Source organism: Apteryx rowi, unplaced genomic scaffold (genome assembly GCF_003343035.1).
Source record: "Apteryx rowi isolate R43461 unplaced genomic scaffold, aptRow1 scaffold_9, whole genome shotgun sequence".
Lineage (NCBI taxonomy): Eukaryota > Metazoa > Chordata > Aves > Apterygiformes > Apterygidae > Apteryx > Apteryx rowi.
In genome coordinates this window covers 1187773-1206866 of record NW_020451204.1, presented here as the reverse complement: position 1 = coordinate 1206866, position 19094 = coordinate 1187773, and the positions used below count along the sequence as shown (strand labels likewise).

At 45.5% G+C, this 19094-nt stretch overlaps 1 protein-coding gene across 3 annotated transcripts in view; it reads left to right on the top strand.

Moving 5' to 3' along the window:
* EXOC4 (exocyst complex component 4) overlaps nucleotides 1–19094 on the top strand; it is a 391280-nt gene that overhangs the window by 293201 nt on the left and 78985 nt on the right. The window lies entirely within an intron of this gene.

Here is a 19094-nt window from a genome sequence, read left to right as displayed (position 1 = left end):
TTCTGAATCACCTTTATTCCGGTAAAAATAGCAATCATGTCGCAATTTGAAGTGTTTTTGACTGTTGTGATCAGTTCTCTTCAGTCAGATAACTGCCCATATCGTAAATTTATGATCACATGTAGCCTCCGGCATTCTTCCTGGTTTGTTCTTGTGTACCACGCTTTTATGAAAGGAAAATGAAAATGGAAGTAGCAGAGAAACTTGAATACTGTAATTGCTTTTTCAATCAATTTTAGAGAGCCACTGTAGGAAGRAAATGCAAGAATGTTTAAAAATGTGTTTATGTTTCCAGTTTATTGCAGGAAAAAGCTCAAATATCTTTTCTGTCTCYTCTAATGCAGATATCCTTGGCACGGCAAATTGTTAAAAGGGTAGGGGGAATATTTAGGTAAGGCCGGTGAAAATTGGTCAATAAAAGTATGCTTTTCRCTGACCCTTTTGAGACCTTTTGTGTACTTTGCTGTAAATGGATTAGTACCATTTTTCTTGGCTGACTTTTATAAATTGGTTCGGCGTGAGATATGCGGGGTCACAACACAGGGCGAAAGCCTCGCTTGCTTTATTCAGACTTTACCCAGGGCTTGCTCGCTGAACCTGGGGGACTTTTCCGTAGCTGAGGTCTGAGAAGAGAAATGTCAGGATTTGTCCCGTTTCCAGCATTCGCAAGCGGCTTTGGGTATTGCCCGCATCAGGAGAGCGGGAAGTGCGTGGGAGTCGGCGAGGGGCAGAGGGCTGGACGGCRCCCAGAGCTGAGAGGAAGACTTTGAAGCTGGTGGTTTCAGGTGCACCTTAGGGGAGAGAGGAGAAGGGGTCATATCCGGCAGTGCATGCCGAGCRAAGGTTTGCCCCAAAAATGTCTGTAAATAATAGTTTCACGAGCGCTGGCACCCGCTCTCRTTTAATGCAGGGATAATGAGATTTGCGTCTCCCCTACACATGCAAGTCAAACACGTCAGCAAGAGTAGATTGAATATATTCTAGCTAATGGGGCTACATTTGGGGCAACCACAGCATTATAGAGATGGGTTTTCAGAATTGCATCATTCTGACCGATTATTTAATGTTTTTATTAACAGGCAGATGAAATTTAGGTGCAGCTGTTACAAAGCACTTTTATTTTTATGAACCTGTTAATGCTGATTCRATGTGAAAGAAGGTAATGTTTTGTTTTCAGTTCTTTTGATCTTATAAAAAATACTAAAAAAACAAAGCATCTGATGTGGGTTCTGTTTRCATCTGCCAAGAGTAGTTGTTGCTCTGCTGCATGATTCGAACAGGAATAAATAACCTGACGAAGGGGCAGCCAAGAGCTCTCGCCRAGGGAGGATGTCCTCTCGTCTTCAGCGGGGCCGGGATATCGCATGACGAGTCTTCTGAGCTGGAGGAGCTCGCAGGGAAGCAGCAACATGCTGCCTCCGGGAGTAAATTAGCCGTCCTCCCAAACCCAGCCGTGAGTCTGACTAGTGCAGAGTTGTGCCGTAGTCATGAAATCGCCGATCTGCCTGTTCTGGTGTCCCCCACCGAACTGGGGTAATGAGAAAGGTTTAAAAAAATCCAACCCGCTGTGTAATTCTATCATACTGATGCTTGAGGGTTTTTTCTCCTGTATCCTTCCTCTTCTAGAAARCTCAGTTGACCCTTCCAGCAGCAGTGATTTCCTCAGGCCAATGTACTCTCACATGCAACAGAGCTCCCTTTTGGTTGTTCTCACGTTTTCTACTATTCTAACTTTATTTTAGAAAACTGTGTGTTTTGTATTCCCTTATATTGCTCACTATGACAATTGGGCAAAGAACAAAATATTGGCTTCTCCGGGTCTTGTTACTTGCAGTGGATGCTATTTTAAAATCCGGTATCACTTATGAAAGCCCAGACTGGGCGAGGCTGGACCATTGTCTACTCTAATAAACATGTGGCAGCAAATTAAAATTACATGGCTGAACAAGTTACTGCCCCCCAGCCATCTGCCCCGTCCCTTTGGTGGCCGCTGCCAGAAAGGTGACGAGAGCAGATCCACTTGTGAGTCAGTTGGTGAAGAACTGTAGTTTTCGCATGATGTTTTAAAGCAGACTCACCCTGATCTTGGTTTACCTTAATATGTGATTCAGAGTGCTGTGAAGGCTTGGGAGCAGATTCGCAAGTAGACGAGATATCCCTTGGTCGTGCGATCAAGTAGAGTGAAGGAGATGGCTCAGCCATCAGATTTTAATCCACCGCCTCCTCTCTGTCRGAGCCCCTGAAGATTTTGAGAGGATCAGCACTCCTGCTTGCCACTGGTAGGAGCAGAGCACTTGGCACCGCTGCAGATCGGGGCTGTCGCATAAAAGATGTCGAAGGTTATCCGACCAGTGTCCTTGCTTCTCCTCAGTCTCTGAACTTCTAAGAGAGGATTTTTGAATTCTGTCTCCATCACTTGAGTAGCAAGTGCATTTGCATGGTGAGCGTGGTGTCGGAAAGATTTGGGGATTTGGCATCCCTCCTGCTGGTGTCTAAGCTTGGACTCTTTTCTGGAGGTGGACAGTTTGCTCCCGTACAGAGGTTTACCCAGTTTTTCCTTCCATCTTGGGAGGGGTCAGCAGAGGTGCTGATGGAGTCTGCTGTAAATAAATAGGCTGAGGAAAATCTTCCCTATTCATCAGGCCTTGTCATGGTCTCTGATCGCTCAGCTCCATCCCTACGTGCGGCATGCAGTATCCTTTCCAAATCGTATTAAGCTCTGCATTGCCTTGATAGATGTGTTAAACATTGAGTCCTGTTGMGAAGGCTGCTGAGATGTTTGCCTCGCTGATCCCGTCCATCGCTGAATCTAATCACACGTTCTTATGTGACTGAGTTCCAAGCTCTCGTTACACATCGAATGAAAAGTATTTGCTTGTTCCAGTTTGGAATTGCCGGTAATTAATTTAGAGTCCAGCAAGGTGTGCAAATGCCTCTGTTTTTTCCCTCTAGGCTGGATTTAGAAGCAGAGCAGTGAGAGGAACTTCTTGGGTCACAAAGTCCCAATCCCTGCCGTATGCACAGCATCATATAATCACTTTTCATAAATGTATTAAGTCCATCTTCAAGCAGCCAGGGTTTCTTTCTCCATAGCTCTTTTTGAAGGGCGTGTAGAGTCCTGTTGCTTTAGTGCTTTACCATTCCCCTGATTCCTAGCATAAATAATATTTATGGCTGTTTATCAGCTTGCTAACATGGTGCCTACTCATGCAGGTTGGCGAATTTGATCTATCTGAATTTCCACGTTTCCCTTGGGACCTCCATGGTGTAGATAACTTGGAGTCATCTGCAGGTTCATCTGCTCAGAGCTTCTTTCTGCAGCTCACTAATAATCTATATTAAACAACAACAGATTTGGTACAGAGGCTTGAGGCAATCTTCTTCTCAATGCAGATTGGTCGTTTGGCCTTACTACTGACCATCTCTCAGCCAGCTTTTGATCCAAAACTTTGTCTCTTGCCCTGTGACTTCTAGTAATCCTGTTTTAGGGAGTGGACCTGTGAAATCTGTTCAAAGGTCTTTTTGGAAGCCTTTATTTATTTAGCAGAAAGTTGAGCTGTTCTTCAAAGGATTCAGACTTAATTATAAGCCATTTCCAGCTTCTTTGTCACAAAGCATGGTCTTAGCAACCATAAATTAGAAAGTCTTGCAGCTTCAGTATAAGCAATCCTTTATCTTTTGTGATAGCTGAACTGCTCATGACTGCTGTGAGCGCTTGACCTCAGCTACCTTCATTCCCCAGGGTCCATCAGACAACACTCTCCCACCTTCGAATTCCTCAAGCTGAATGTGAATGGGTGTGTGAGATGACTCATGGGAGAAGGGGACACAAGAGTGAGAAAGAGATTCGTTTGACACTGGGTCGTAGAAGTGTTCGGCACATTCTGCTTCTGCCTGTTTCCAGATGTCGTTGCTCAGCGCTTTGTAGGCTGGGCTGTCTCCAGCGAATCTGCCCTTCGCTTGCTGTGTTCACAGCTTGGGAGCAAAGAAGAAAGGACATTTAGATTAGATGGGCCACACTCTGACCGAGGGCAATAAGACCGCATGGGAAGACTTCTGGAGCTGCAGGATCCAGTTCTCTCCTTGCTTGCAGTGAGCCGGTGGTTTGGGGAGGGGCAAACTGACTTGTTAAGGTTCTCTTGAGCATCTGAGTTCAATGAGTATTTGAACATCTAGTATTTTCTGGTTCATCCCATTATTTTCCCTTCATTGGCTGTTTCCCTGACCTTCTCTGTCTTTACTCCTCAAACAACGTTGACCTGGCTTTTTAGGAGGCAGGATAATATTTTCCTTTTACTCTGCCCTTTTCCCCCGTGCGCGTTGTATAGACCTTTCCTACAGCTCACCAACCTTTCAGCACGCTGTCGGGGAGCAGAACAGGAACGTACCACCTCCAGCATGGCACTAGGCGCTTTCTCCACACTCTGCGGCGCTGAGATTACAGCTCCTGCTAAACGTCTAGCCTCATCTCAAACCTTTGAGCATTGCACTGCTACTTGACAAAAATGTCCCCGTTGTTACTTTTGTAGTTCCCTTGCCAGCTGACACGAGGTGGAAATCTTTGCTGTGCCATTTGCGCTACTTGATTCAATTCACGGTTGTCCATCAAGCTGCTGAATTAAAACAGGGCATAGGCATTCTCATGCTGTCTGAAATGTGGTGATGGAATATATATATGGGGGGGGGGTTTTACCTATGTGTTACTGTGCGTTCAAGCATCGCAGTACTCTTCACTGCAGAAAGGCAACCCAGAGAGCATCCTCGCAGCCCGTGAATGCTACACCAGTGATTTTTAGGAGCAAGAGTATTGCAGTAGAGGAGGGTTTCATACCCTCTGTTCTAATCAATCCTGTTCTAATCTTTCGATATTAGGCTTCTTTTGACATGAAAGTTGCAGAATTTGACAACTTCAGTGTGGGGTTGGCTTCTTGGAAAACAGTCAGAGCTTAGTTCTCACATTTGGGCATGAAAATTTCTTCCCTTYTCCAGACATGATGCTCTGTAGCAACAGGCAGTGGTTATACTGAGAGAAGGGAGCTTGTGAATATGTTTTGGCTAAAAAAAGCATTTCTCAAAGGCATTTGGTCTGTTATTTGGGGGGGAACGCTTGGATTTTGGTGTCACTGCCTCTCTGCATCAGCCTTCCAGGGTCTCTATGCATTGAGAAGGAGTCAAAGTTGCACAGCGGGATCCACTGAATCTCCAGTCAAGAAAGGAATGGAAGGTGTTATATTTATTTTTTGGAACAGACTGGGTGATCGATATTGCTGCTTTCTCACCTTACCTCCAGGGGAGATTCTTCAAGCCATTTAATGTTTCTGTGCCTCTATTTTCTCATCTGTAAACCAGAGTTAATGAAATTCCTTTCCTTTCGAAGAGATTATATAGCCAAACTCATCAGCCTGCCTTGTGCTTTTTAGGTGGAAGATGCATTAATGCAAAATGGCGCTGTCTGTGTGGCACGAACACGTCTCCCCTTTTAAGCACTTAATACTTAAACAGATTGTTCCCTCTCCAAAAATGTTCTCGTATTTTTTTGCCCAGTGGCAGGCCCAGCGTAGCTAAATACTTCCTGCCCTGTACTAACTCCAAGCTATTACACCCCAGGGTCCGACTGCTTTTTGCCAACCTTCTCCTCTCCTGATTGCAGCCTGCCCGTTTCCAAAACTCTTGGACCACGTTCACTGCCGACTGGGCCAGGCCACTGCTTGCTCTGGTGGAGAACAAAAGTGTTTCTCCTATCTCAGGATAAAAAAAAAAACAAAAAAAGATAAGCAGATAACTAAACTACTTTAACTGATCCTTAAAAGTGGAACTGAGTCAAATCTGCTACCATCGTTTGCCGCAATGTCTTGATGCTGGAGACCAATTTCTCCTCCGCTCTCCTTGTGTTTGAAGCTCTAGTCCCGGAGGCAGAAGGGCAGCAGAACCAATCTTGAGTGCCACCTGGCTTCCTGATGAAGCTTTCATTTCATCTGCTCCCCTTGCCGGGGATATCGCTCCCCTTATCAGCGCGGCATCGCTACAGAGTTCTCGCACGTATGACAACATTCGAGAGACAAATTATCTCCGTTCGGAGTTAATTTCTGTTTCCCAGCAGGGCTCTGCTGCGACCCTGCTGGGTTTGGAAATGCTGCTGTTTGGTTAATAGATGAATGTTTTGTGGATGACTGTGTCTGTGCTCTGCTGGTGCCAAGTCTGGCTTCTCCCTCGCCTTCTCACTTGCAGCCAGCATCGCTCGACCTAAATGGATTTATTCACAGGACAATAGCTTGACTGTCATTAGCATGGGGGAAATAATGTATGAGCAAACGATAAAACAAAATGCTCATTCTGTGCCATCCGTAACTGCCTGGGAGGTCTCTTAAAGATGTACTGTAGGGAGCCATCTGCTCCGAAGGGGAGATGGGGCTGTCAGGAAATGATGCACACGTTCGAGATGGGAAGGGAAGATCTATAGTGTCCTCCAGCCCGTTTTCGAAGAGGGACTGCTCATTACCGCGTTGCCAGCGCTGGCTGGAAATTGAGCAATGGCATCTCTGTTGTTATTAGACATCTCCCGTAATGAGCTGACCCAGTGGGTCTTTCATTTCTGAATTTGGTCTTTCTTTTTTTCTCCTACAACGTGATTTGGGGGAAAAGACAACTTCTTATTCATTGCCCTTTTGCTGAGTACCTGTGTTTTGAAAGCGCGATTTTTGTAGTTGCGCAGCACTTTGTGTTGCTTTGCTACGACAGAAATCCTGAGTTATGAGAAGATAGTTGCTAAACTGCAGAGTAGTTCGTTTTGCTCGTTGCAGGAAGCTCAAAGGAGGAAAAATATTCATCTTTTGGTGTGGGAAACTGTGAACTTCAATTGAAGACTTTTACTTCTTTGAATTTGTTTTAGTTTGGGTTTTTTTTGGATTGAAGTACAGGTTCGTGGGCAGATCTTGATAAAATAACATAGTAGCATAGGGAATGTCAGCCCTCATGATGAAATGGTGCTTGTTGAAGCAGCAGAAGATGGGGGATCAGGGCAGAGATGCTTGTTACCCTAYGGAATGGATGTTTGTGGAGCTGGAAATTGTTTGCCCCTCTAAGAAAGAGGCCCATACTCTGTTTTTTCTGACTTCCCCACTATTTTAAGCTGGTGCTACGGAGCTTTCCCACTGAAGATGGTTTATCTGAAAGGGAAAGGACCCTGGGGGGGACTGGCATTTCCCAAAGTCCTCACTGCGTCTCTGTCGTAGAAGTGATTGAATGAACCAGACCTATGTGCGCTTCTCAGGGATTGTCATCCAAAGGCATTTCATTTGTGTCACTGATTGCCGGCACCACAAAATTACGGACCTGTTAAAGTACCGCTTAGTCTGCTTTATAACGTGGGACTTCTCTCCCGTGGGCTGTCATGGGATAGGTCTGGCAGAGCTGTTAGTGAACCACCAAATCTCTATTCATGTGCTGCCCAGAGAGTAAGGTGCATACATACGGGTGTCTTGATTTCCGTCCTCATACTACGGCTCACACATCGAAGCATCCTGCTTTCTAAATAGTCCTGCAGTTGGATCTCTCATCAAGCAGGATCTGATTCCTGCCAAACATGGCAGGAGAAAGCAGTATTTACATTTTGCACCCAGTCGCAAGTCTTACTGCAACTGCTAGTTCTCTTTGCAGGAATCGAAGGTTGATGGTGTCTTTTCTCCCATCTCCTGATCAGAAGAGTTTGTCAGACCTGAATCTCCAGGGTTTTTTAAGTGGTCCCTCGGTTTTGATTAATGCAGTGTTAGTGCAAACTGTGGGATCCTTGGAGCAAACTGCTCGCAGGCTTCCCATGCACGTGGTGTTTCAATACAACCTCTTGGAGACATCTGGGGCAGAACTGTGATCCCCTTAGTCTTTGAGGTGTAAAACACAARGCTTAATTTAATGGRTAAATCACARTTCATATCATCCAGTGCAACGTGTGAGTTTTCTCCCCTCCSCGGTTTTTGGGCAGAGCACTTAACRCCRCAACATCCCTGTTGRGTCTGTGCTGGACTGGCACGCTGTGCRGGRGCACCCYGAGCTGCAGGCAGAAGTGCTCGCCTTGAACCCTGCTCCTGCCCCAAGAGCAAATGCAGAAAAGTAAACAGAGGGAATAAATGAAAGTATACAGCTTTTAATTCCTTCGCTTGCTCATGCAGGAGAGGAGATGAGATCAGTGACCCTTTCGCAGTTTCCAATTTGGGAAGCTCTGCATAAATGCCGAGACTTCTGGAAAATTAAAGTTTCACAAGACTAAGGGCACTTGGATCGTTTTTGTGTGCGTATATACATATATGCGCGTGTGTGTGTATTTTTACCTTGAGGGCACTGCCCCTCATTTCTTAGCAGCTTTTGACTTCTAAATCACACAGAGAAGGAGGAGCAGGGAAGCAGTTGTTGGGAGAGGTCYGCCGTGCTGTGGTTTTGCATGGAGCTGGTTGGAAGGCAGTCTTGCAGATTTGTGCTGCGATTTCTCCACGTCAGCAATGCATTTGGTTGAAAGCCCTTGGAAGTGGAGGAAGTAGGAGTTGGGGAGCCCAACCTCTCCCTTGTCCTGGAGAATCTCGTGGTTAGAGCATGGACCTCCACTATGGGGCATCCAAGTTGAAGTCCTTCTGCTGGTGGAATGGTCTGGGAGAAAATTTTTACTCCTTCCTATTGGTTTCCTAACCACTGAGACAGGTAAAGCAAAGTTGGGTCTGCAAATACGCATTTCAGCACGGGTCTCTTCTAGTGGAAATGTTGAAGAGGTCTTGATCTTGATCCAGTTTGCCAGGGGGAACCCTAAATTAGAAACATCAGAAGTTGCTTGGAAAAAAAAGGAATTGCCATCCTCGCATCATCTCTAGCACTCTTTGTTTGCGTGCATTGGGATGTAAATTCCCCTTAGGATGATTTTTTTTCCCCTGTACAACAAAGATCAYCCTTAGCCCTGCAGAATCCAATAGCTCCAGCTTGAGGGCAGGGCTCCAGGAGCTGGGTGCTGTTGGTGTAGCCCATCAGTCACCGCTGCTGGTGACACCATCCAGCCCTGCTTGYGCAGGGCCATGTTGCATGTGGCAACAAGTTCTAACTAAAACAAATGTGGCAAGCGTTTTAGCAAAAACATAGCTGCTGGGTCGCAGAAATCCACCTCAGGTTTATTGCTGATAGGTGGCTTTTAAAAGCATTTTGGAGTATTTTCGATTTCTCTTCCTGCTTCCTCTGTAATTCTCTCATTTAGGAAAGAATCATCTACAGACTTAGCCCAAGCCCTTGTGCAAAAAAAAAAAAAAAAGAAAGAAAGCTATACCATCTTTGTGGTTTATCTGCCTTTTTGTCTGTGGTGGCTTTCAGATTCAAACCACGGAAAACCCAACAATTATTTTAACTGCCGATTTTAATATATTTYGGGATGTCTTGGTAGGAATCGAATCCGTTCCTGTGGTTAGCTGGCCTCTCCTGTRGAGCTCTGCTCTCTTCCCAGGCTCCCCAAGGACTTCTTGGGAGCYGTACAGAGCACCTAACCGCATTAGATATAGTTGGGTTAATGAAGATTAAGAGACTCCGTAGACAGAAGCGTGAAGTTCACTGCTCTGAGGTGAGGCCTGAGTGACCTGTGCCTTTCCAGGTCCACCCTGGACTGGATGTCACCTTCTCGAAACCCACTAGTGATGTTGGTCTTGTCAGTCTWCACAGTAATTGAGCCCTACAAATGAGGCTTTTTGACACTTATTCCAAATTCTGACAAATGGCCTCGTAATTTCAGCGAGGTGGCCCCTTTCTGTCCCAGAAACGCAGCCTGGGTTAATTCTTAGACCTGTGTGAAGCTGATAAGCCTTTACCTATGGTTTATTTATTTATTTGGCATTTTAATTTCAAGTGATCTTGCACACTTTGAATTTTCATTAGTCCTCATTGAATTTAGTTCATAGTTTTTCTCTCTCCTGGTAAGTCTTTACATTGGTGTCCACATGTGTAGCATAAAACCGGTGGCACGGCATCTACTTTTTGGCTCCATCCTGTTAACCCCTTCTCCTTCCGTCCTTCCCGTTTGCTTTCGTTTCTGCATCAGCAGTTAATCATCGCATCTGTCAAGAGGAAAGCAGCGTGCTGGCGTTGTCCTGGCGACAAAATTATTGTGTTGGGGGTGTTTTATAGTTATTTTTGCATGCTTTTGGTCCTTTCATTGTGTGATCTCTGTTTTACGTTTCATCTGCATCAGGTGGTAGCTGGTCCTGCCAGGCATGGGGGAAAACAAAAGAGGAGCCTAGATCTTCATTACAATTTTTGCACAGGAGTTAATTTTCTCATGTTAGCAAGGTATAGCACCGGGACTTGGGAAACTTAATTTCAGCTGCCTCAAAGGTACCTAGCAAACAAGTCGGACTTCAACAGACTGCATATCTAGGGCTGACCTCAAAAATGATCGCTTAATTCAAAGCCCAGGCAAGCCTGGCTGTCTTAGCTGTTTTGGGGGCAGCTGTCGTCTCAAGCTGGCTGCTCCGGTTGTGCTCTCCAGGAACATCCTTCCTCCGCCTGGGGCGTCCGTACGCCCTTCCGTTCCTGGCAAGACATTTTGAGTGGTTTAGTGCGCTTTTAATCTTGGTGCTCTGAGATTGGAAAAAAATAGACCTTGGAGCATATACAGTATTCATAAAAATAATACAGATGTGTCTAGTTCTCTAAGCTGGACTAACCATATGAAAACATTTTTTTTTAATAGATTCACTGATTCACAGAATTGATGCCCTGCTCCTGAGCATCATTAATTTTCAGAGTCCGCGTTTAATTTGTATCAGGTTGCAGCCTGCTAATGATGTTCTAGAGCARGTGTTACAAGGGGGAAAGAAACCTGCCTCTCTGCAGTAGAAAATAAATCGCCGCCTCGCCTTGAGTTTACCTGTAATTGGGAGAGTTGTTGTGCAAAATCCGAAAAAAGAGCCACTTCTGGGACTCTTCAGAGGGGCTGAAAATGTCAGGGACCAGCTCTTGAACTCCTGAGCTACAAACTGTGCTCAAAATAGCTGGGTCTTGTTCCTTTTCATCGCGTTCTCGCACAAATGTCTATTGATTAATAAAGGAGGAGCGTGGTTGGTGCTTGGCACTTCTGAGTGATAAACAGTTATGCAGCAGTAAAGAGGGTATATTAAGGGGTAAAAGCTAATGACTTTTCTTGTGTATGTAACGCATTAAAACCAGCATGAAGCTGCAGCTATTTTATCATGCTGCTAATGTCCCTGACAACATTCACTGGGTGGAAGTGAATGAATGGAAAGCCATTTAGAGAAGTAAATTAAAATACCTTAAAAAATGTCTTTAATAATAGCTACAGAACTCAGCAGGATGAGAGAAGTGAGAGATACAAAAGACCTATTAAGTTATCCAGTCCATCTCCCTGCCAAAGCTGCGGTATTCCTTCTCATGCAGTTACCAGTGTATCATTCAGTGTAGATTTAAATGTCTCGAGTGCCAGCGCCTCCGATGGGAGACTAATCTACGGGCTAGAAGATTGGACTGTCACAAACTTTCCCCTGTGTGCAACCTCATTTTTCCTTCTTGACTTGCCTTCTGTGCGGCACGTGGAGATGTGCGATGGGAATAAATGGAGGAAAATCCTTGTACGAGTATTAACTTTGATATTTCCTAGGTTTTGAGCATTTAAGTTTGTAACCACGCTGAGTTAGCAGACTGGTATTGGGGGCGCCTGTTTATTTACATGAAGACTGTTGACACACGTATCCTCACGTGGACACTTCCACCGCTGCGATTTACAGCCTCGTGTTTTCAGAGGTTGTGAACCACCTTGGCAGGTGGCTTCTGCTGATGGTCCATCTCCAGAGGGTGGTGGAGACCAGTGTTTGAGAAGAGTGTTGCTGATCACTCCACAATTGGATAAATGGAGCATTTACTACTGTTGTCCTTGATTTTTGATATGATGTCTCCTTGAACAGGTACCATCCTCTGTTTGCAGCTCTCTAGTGGCTGGAGAAAGGCAGAAGATGTCTTGCAGGGTCTTTGTTTTGAGACAGCCCTTGGCGTGTGCCACACAGCGGCTTTGGAGAGAAGTGGCACGTGTGAAGCAAGATGTTGCTGACCGGGCATCCTCCGTAAGGTCCCACTTCTTCTCCAAATATGATCCTCTGCAGTCACCTCTGCTTAGAAGAGCCTGATTCCTTTTCTGCTGTGCTAGCAAGCTCCTGGGTGTATTGGCTGAGAGGTGATGTGCTAAGAATTCCCTTTTGGGGGGAATTTTGGAGGTTTGAATAATTACCGTCTGATTTTGGGTGACAGATTTGCATTACTAGTCCTGGAGAGGAAAGATCCACTGCACTTGGATGATTTCTGTTTCAGAGCTTCCAGGATGACAGGGGGTTCGTTGTTTGGTTGCTTTTAAGTATACCCCGGGCATCTTTTGTCATGGAATTTATTTGAGCTCAAAATCAAAATAAATGCATCTGTTCTGCAGCATAGTCAGCCAGAGAAGTTCTCCCAATAATCTCTGAATCAAGTCCGTAGCTCGTATTTGAAGGGTAGCCCATCTTTTAGAAAAGCACTTGTGCTTGATTTCAAGCCTTTCCATGAAGGAGAGTGCAACAGATCCCACTGTAAGCTGTTCAAGTGGTTAATTCCCTTTGCTGCTTGAAAATATGTCCCGCATTTTTCCTCTGACATGATCTAGCTTCAGCTTCCAGCCACTGGATCTCCTTATGACTTTTTCTGCTCGTTTAAAAGGTTTAGATAGAATAAATAAGGAGCTTTATAAATATGCTAATGTCATAGCTGTTCAGGAGGTCAAAAAAAGGTTTTTCTCCTCTTCCTGTGCAAAGGTCTGAACAGTAAAATATAACGATAACCAGCAGGTCTAGTCAATCTGGGCTGCCTCGAGCAGGCAGTTGAGCAGAGCATTTTTCATCGGAAAGGACTTATTTTTGGTGTATCTGGCAATATCTTTCTTTCCGGATGGCTGTGTCGTACATGAGGGTCAGTCTGCCATGGTCACTAAGGAGTGCGAAGGACAGACGAATCGCCGCCCCAATATTAGGTCCACGTCTCGTGTGACTTGAGAAAGGTAGGTTTTGACTGATGCTGAAGCGTGCCGCCGTGAGGAAGGGCTTCGTTTGCAGCAGAAAAGGTGGAGTCATTTTCTAAGAGAACTTCCGCTTGCCGCGAAGTGAAATCTGGAGCAATTTAGACGTAGGATATGATGAAGCATCTCATCTGGAGACACCCCGCGTCCTCGTGCCTCCTCTTCAGCCTTCCTCGGCTTTGGGATGTGATCCACACGTCTAAGAGAAGCAGCACCAGTGATTTCAGGTTGCAAAGTCCTCTGCTCAAATCGTAGACCTGCAATTCGTGTCTGCAAATTGTTGCAGAGTGCGGTTTGAAAATACTCACGCCCGACCCGTCTTTCTGCACCTTAAATAGCTGGGATTCGGGATCACGTGGTAGCGGGTAAATAAGAGCGTTATGCAAGAACTTGTCTCATTCGGCTGTTAGCATCACACATAAATGTGCGAGAGCAACGTATCCTGGGCCTCCTGTTCGCTTCCGTGGGGAGAGAGGACTCGGCACCTCGCAGAATAAAGCCCGTAAAAAGAAAAATATCACCCTCTGTGAAACAGGCAGAATTATAGCTTAAAAAAAAACCCCAAACCAACGTTCATTTGTGGGTATTTGGAAAGCGAAGCTGTAGCAGGATGCAGTTTAACCATAATAACGGGCAGGATCCTGCAGAGCTGATACTAGAGTAATGAATGGTGCTGCGAAAACACTGGATGAGAAAAGCAGAGTATCGGATTTCGATCCCACAAAGCCAGTTTTGCATTTAAATGTGTTTTTGAATTGATACGTACTAAAAACTCTAACCCTCTGTAAACCCAGGATGTAACAGGGGAGAAGACAAATCACAAAGACCCCTTATCGCTCAGTATGAAATAACCCCTGATCGGTAAAACAATTTCAACTATCTTCTTTCATCGGTTAGCTAAAAAAGAATTTTTAAGATGATTCAGCTTTATTTTTTCTATTTTACAGAGGGGGTAACCCGAGGCACCGATGGATTGACACAGGGGTGCGTGTTGGCTGCACACGGCAGGGACGGAGCTGGGGCTTAAGTCGGGCATTTTCCCAGTCCTCGAATGGGCTTAAGCACCCAGCTCGTGCCAATATCCAGGGGAAAGTGGGTCCCCTGGCTGCTGGTTTTAAATTTTAAAAATTTCCCATCTCTAACTTTTGCTCTCCTGATGTGCGGTGGCGGCCGACGAGATGAGCGGATTGTCATTTTAGCAGCCTTGCAAGGTAGTTGCTAAACGGCTGGAATTTGGGCAGAGCGAGTGGACGCATTTGTGTTTTGGTGTCCATCTCCCGTTGCCATCCAAGGCTCTGCCAGAACTTGCTACTTAGCAGCTCCCACGATCCTGGTCGGGGATTTAGCAGCTCCCAGGGCTCCTGTCCGCGCAGGGAAACCAAAGTCCACGCTCGGAGATGAACACTTCGTCCTGCTGTAATGGAGAAACCCCCAGATACTCAATGGTGTTTGGGAGCAATGCATGTCTTTATGCGGAAATCTTAACACCAGGTGGATATCTAAAAGCAGGACAAGCTCAGTCCTCCCTCTGCAACCCCGTTACATGCTGGAGCCACTGAATGGTGTTGATTTATTTATCTGCAGCTCATCCCCGATGGCCAGTGCCGGGCGCGGGTCATGGGACCCACTTGCTGAACAGACCTTCTCAGTGCTCTGCACCAAGGAGGAATGAGGTTTCGCAAAGCCAGCTGCTGGGAATTTAACACTTTTTCAGCCAGGGCACCTGAGAAACTGTAATTAAAGAAATAGAAAATGCACAAAAAAATACTTAATGTCCAGGTATCGGTGTGCCTGAAATTTAACCATCGGTCCCAAACCCCCAGCTGCAGGTCAGCACTGAGAAAAAGGTGAAGAGGTTTGAAAACCTTTAATCTCACCTATTATAGCTTTAATTACTGCTGTGCTCCATACAGCAGTTTTGAAAGTGTGGGGTTTCAAGCCCAGCTTCAAAATTAGATTAGGTTTTATTTATTTCTTTCCCTTAAGTCCCATCCTGCAGTCATCTGGTGCCTTCTTCTGCCAAGACATCTTGAGGAGATTTATAAATGATGGGCAATAATAGACTAATAATCAGCGACCTTTGGATTACCGCGGTCCCTTCCTCCATCTGTTGTGTTTTCAAGAGCACATCACATGCGGTGAAAAGTCATCCCTGCTCAGGCCGATTCCCCGCTTTGCCTTCATACCCCGAAGAAAATGAAGAGTTTGCAAGCAAATGGGTGTGCGAGAAGCTGCTGTTTCTGCAAAAAAACAGTCAGGGTGGAGGTTGTCCCTCTATTTTTAAAAAAAATTTAAAAGCTTATGCAGCGTTGCACGTGCAAGAGGTGTGGGAAGGGGAAGAGTTTCAGCATTGAGTGATGCTGGCCCAGAGGTTTAAGTGACGCCCGTCTCCTCCTGATCGTCCCCGTGTCCACGTGCCTGGGTGAAGGAACCGGGAGAAAATGCACACGGGAGCCCACAGCGATAGCACAACTTCCCCAAATACTGCTACGGAAGCAGAGCAGCCACCATAACCTGTCTTTGTAGGTAGGCCAAGGAATAAATCTGTGCATGTGTCATTTTTTTCTAATATACTACTATTAAGGAGAGGGCATTACTGAAAAAAATAATGTTTATTTTCAAGAGAAGGGAACGAGCAGGTTCCACCTTCTTCTTTTGGTTCTGATCCTAACTTGGGCAAATCTCATCGTTTCTCTGCTTTTGTTTGCCCCATCTGTCGGTAGGGTGATGGTACCTCCAGGTCTGCTTACGCTTCTCCATCGTTTGGGGCTTGTGAAACAGCGTGAGCATAAATTAACCTGCCCCGAAGCTGCTTTGTGTTATCTGGGGCTTTGGCACAACGGAGAATCGGGGCCATATCAAGTAGTAACGATGAATGTTTGTAAAACACGTGAAAGAGGAAAACCTCAGCGTTAGTAATGAATGGGGTTACCTTGTTTTGTCCTGTTCCATCCGCAGTAGCTAATGGTCAGAAGTTCTTAAGAGGGAATTTCTTTTTATTTTTATTAGCCTTAAGACTCCTTTCAAGCCTTCGCCCCAACAGGCTGTAAGAGTAATGAATCGTACCCTTGGCGTGAAGTTAGGATTCAGCGCCATGCGGTGTTTGCAGGTGTGAGGGGACGAATATTGTTCTGTGGATGAATTTCCTTGTTAGCGTCGGTTTTTTAAAAAGGCTTCATTGAAGTGTCTTGCCGTAAAATTAGGCTTTGATCATGCCCATTTGCTTTTAATGAATCCAGATGGGTTAGCAGCAACTGGATTGTACCTCTTTGATGATACATGCGTTGCCTTTCATTTCCTCGCGCGGACTTGCAGAAGATCCTGGGTCGCCCCGGCTAATGAATCCAGCTGTATTAACAGGGCCTGGTGCATCCTAATGCATGGTGTCCCTAGAGACGCATGCAGATGTGTCAGGGTTGCTCCGCAAAAGGTTCAAGTGTTACAGAAAAATGGCCCCGGCGTATCTGGCGCCGTCGTCTTTCATATGGTAATCGCCCTTTTTTTTGTTTTTCTTTAAGTCATGCGAGGAGCTTAGTATTCCTGTTAAATCAAAAGGCTTTATTCTAAAATCCAGATATTGGCAGGAGTTTAGCTGCGGCTTTAGTGTTGTAGAGAGGGGAAAAAAAACTGGAGAAACTATGTAAACAACCAGCAATGTTTTCTCTTTTAACGTGCGACCGTTTGATTTTTAAGCTGTTAAATTGTTTCCTCGGAGATCGAGTCACTTGGTGAAATAGAAACGGGGCAGATTAAGCCCAGGATTGATTCCTCTTCGGGTGTTGCGTGTCCAACCCATGGAATTCGCTGTGATGGGAGGACACGTGGAAGGACAGGTCCTTCCCCTTATAAGCTAGGACAGATCAGTTAATGCCATGGGTCCAGTGAAAATCCCACCCGACTCCCGCCACTGAAATACCAGTGGAAAATAAAAGCTATGATTATCCATGCAAAGTGGAGAATAGCTTGTGTTTTCCAGGTTGCCACGTGAGTCGGGAAGGATTTTTTTGTTTCCTTTGTATAAATGTTAATTTTAAGGACCAGGTATAGACAGGCTCCAGGAGGAGACTGTTGGATTTGGGTTGAAGCTGTGTGGCAAATTCTGTATTCTCCAGGGATGCCATCAGGGATGTTCACATCAGCAGCTTAGAGAGTCACTTCCTCCTCTGATGAGAGACAATAACTGGCCAAATGGGCACTTTTTAGCCATTAAGGCACAAAGTGAACCAACTTCTGCTCAACCCCCTTGCACTGATTTTGGTCTTTGTCTCAGCTGAGCAGCTGTGGGCAGCAGCTGCAGGTTGAGGGTCAGCAACGCCTTAAAGAGCTCCAATGCAATGAAGCAGTGATTATGCCCTGTCTCTAGTCCAGTGGGTCCGATCGATCAAATTTCTCCAAATTACTCGGTAATTTCCGTGCCGCGCTTGTCAGCCCCACGTACGTGATTCTACGCCGAGTTTTTACCCAAGGGAAAGGTGCCGGATTGATGTCCCATTCTGGTGGGAGTGGGTGGGATTTTCCCCATCGCTCTGGTGCGACTGGCACGCGCTAGGTGATGATAGCAAAGGGCTTGGGCTATATCTGAATGCTGAATACTTTTAATAAGCTGTGTTCACACCTCGGAGCCCATCTGTACTAAACCAGCAGCTGTTGCTGTTGCCACCTTCTCCATGCCATCGTCCCGTTCATTCACCTGCGATGACTCCAGGCTGCAAGTTCTTTAGCTTTGGTTGTTCTGCTCTGCTTGCATCGAGCCCAGGGTGGGAGTGAATATTTATGAAAGTAAAGGTACTTGCAAGAAGAGGAGAAGCAGTGTAAAAAAGAGCATCTGAGACAGAGCTCTGCCAAACTGCATTTTTGTTGGAACAAAATAATCCCAAATTGTAGCTAATTATAATAAGAAAGATTGGTTAATTCCTGTGATTTTCTTAAGCGCCAACTTGATAAGATGCAAGAGCAACTGAGGAAAAGTTTCTCATCCAAGTACATTAGTGAGCCAAGGATGTAGCAGGCACAGCACAGTCAGTGACTAAGCCTTCACTTAAACCCCCCTGCTGCCCCCTTGCTAAGCAGTAATGTATGCTCTGAATGAGGATGAGGTTTTCAGATTCTTTTTTTTTTTTTTTTTAACAAAATCAGGTTCAGGTAGGCGAGTAGAATCAATTCCTGTCACTCATGGGTAAATATGGAGGAGCAGGATTATGGATCGGGGTGATGCTGCCGCACTTTAATCTGGAAATCAATACGGAAAAGGAAGTTGGGCTTGCGGGGATATTGCAGACACTATGATTTTGGTTTTGATGAGATTGTACTCTGCAAACAACTGAGTAACAAACTCCTTTTCCTGTCCTGATTGATACAGAGAAAGGGCTAAATTAATCCTTGATGCAGCTCTCTTGAAGTCCCTGGAGTTTCCCCACGTATAACTTGAGTCCAGAATTTCTCAGAGCAACCAAGGCTCACAAATGCTTCAGTCTCCTTCTTTGCCTTTGTGCATGGCTCAGAAATAACCCTTCATTTTACCCGGCCTATTATTAATTCAATTTGTATCAGCCCTGGGATTTCGATAACCTTACTTCCGCATCGTTCACAGCGATGGAATTAAATGCACCAGGCAATGTTATAAATACAAACCACACCAAGTCTCACCTTGGGGTGCCTCAGAAGTCCCCAAATCTGTAAGCGCTCTGTAAATCTGCAATGTTAGCAGATACACGGTGCCTCCTTCTCCTGCAGGTTGTCTAAGCGTGGTCATCTGCGTGGCGTGGAGCAGTATTTTCTGTTTGCAGACTTGTCGTGTTGTCCGGATGATTGCGATGTGCCGTGTCTCCTAACAGGAGGACTGCATGGCACTGCCTAAACTTCAGCTGTGGGCAGAAAGCTGGGATTTCCGAGGAGAAGGTTGGTTGTCCCCAGCACATGCAATTTGTGCAAATTTGAGCAGTGGGTGTGATCCCTAATCTTAAAGGATACTCTAAAATCTGCAAGTCCAGAATTACTGGTCAGGCTGTGTGAAATGCTC